Here is a 1,582-nt window from a genome sequence, read left to right as displayed (position 1 = left end):
TGCTCTGATGATGATGGGGGGGGGGTTATGTGTCAGAATCTGGCAGTGGGGGAAGAAGTACTCCGATCCTTTACTGAAGTAAAATCAGCTATACCACAGTGTGAAAATACTAGTGACAAGTAAAAGTCCTGCATTCAAATATATTTTTAATCAAGTAAAAGTACAAATATATTAGCATCAAAATATACTTAAAGTACCATAATGCATTTCTTATTAGGCAGATTTCACAATATAATTTATTAAAATGTATTTATTATTGGATTATAACTATTGATGCATTTGATTGATCACTTTAATGTTGTTACTTTCATGTTTATTTACTGCTAGGTAGCTTTTGAATTTACCCCAGAGGATCAATAACGTTTTATCTTATATTAACCAACAATAATACTTCATTATTTATTTGTTGATTATATTTTATATTTTTAATCCTAATTGTTAAAATTTAAGTTAAATTACTAAATAAATGTAGTGGAGTAAAACATACAACATTTGCCTCTGAATTGTAGTGAAGTACAAGTATGAAGTAGCAGAAAATGAAGTATTCAAGTATCTCAAAATTGTACTTAAGTAGCCTAAATGTCAGTTACTTTCCACCACTGAATAAAATACCACAATATGAAAATACCCCACAAGTTAACGTCCTGTATTCAACACTACTTATGTAAAAGTACAAAAGTATCAAAGTCGACCAAATGTAATTTAAATATCAAAAGTACTAAATATGCAGTGGAATGGCCCCAGTAAGTTTACATTAACATTTAAATGTTGTTATTGATGCATTAACATGTAAGTAGCATTGTTATGCAAATGTTCACACATTTGATTTTTAAAGCATCATATTTTATATGCTATAACTGTTAATACATTTTTTTAATGCAAAATTTTGATCTGCAAAGCAACTCAGATAGTGTAGTGGAGTAAAAAGTTCAATACTTCCCTTAGAGATGTAGTAAAACTGAAGTAAAAAGTAGTGTAAAAGGGAGATAATCAAGTAAAGTACCACAACATTGTGTTTTAACTGCTGTATTACTGTATAATATATGAACATGTTTTGGTTAGAACCAACAGAAGGTCTAACGTTTAACTTAGCTGAGGCATGTTTTTATAAATATAGACCAGTTAATGTCTTAGATTACAAAAATACAGTGGTTTTTATATACAGTATATGTACACTTTGGAGTCATCAACATGACATTATGCAGTGGGACTTTTGATACATGTTCAAACATCACTAAAAGATTATACTGTCGACACCTAAATTAACCTATAATACGTTATACTGTCAAAAAAGATGTGTACAATTTGAACATGTCTCATAAAACTAATAAGAAAATTTAGAAAATAACTACAGAATTCTATAAATCAACAGATTAATGTCAATGTTAACGGTCCTGTTGCTTTGTACAGTAATGGGCCTCTAGCATTAGTTTATGTAGCTTTATTGAAAGAGAACGGTGTGCAGCTATTAGAGCAGATTGTATTCTTCTTTATTTTTAATTATTTATCTTATTTATTTGATTAGGACAATGCACATTAATGAACATTTCTGTTAATGTGCCAGTGTTAGCCAATTGGCTAT

The 1,582-nt window shown here is 29.3% G+C and overlaps 1 protein-coding gene across 2 annotated transcripts in view; it reads left to right on the top strand.

The window, feature by feature from the left end:
- fgf6b (fibroblast growth factor 6b) overlaps window positions 1-1,582 on the top strand; it is a 17,812-nt gene that overhangs the window by 13,645 nt on the left and 2,585 nt on the right. The window lies entirely within an intron of this gene.

This window comes from Etheostoma spectabile, chromosome 23, assembly GCF_008692095.1.
Source record: "Etheostoma spectabile isolate EspeVRDwgs_2016 chromosome 23, UIUC_Espe_1.0, whole genome shotgun sequence".
NCBI classification, from domain to species: domain Eukaryota; kingdom Metazoa; phylum Chordata; class Actinopteri; order Perciformes; family Percidae; genus Etheostoma; species Etheostoma spectabile.
The sequence above is the reverse complement of the archived record's forward strand: the minus strand, read 5'-3'. Positions and strand labels throughout refer to the sequence as shown.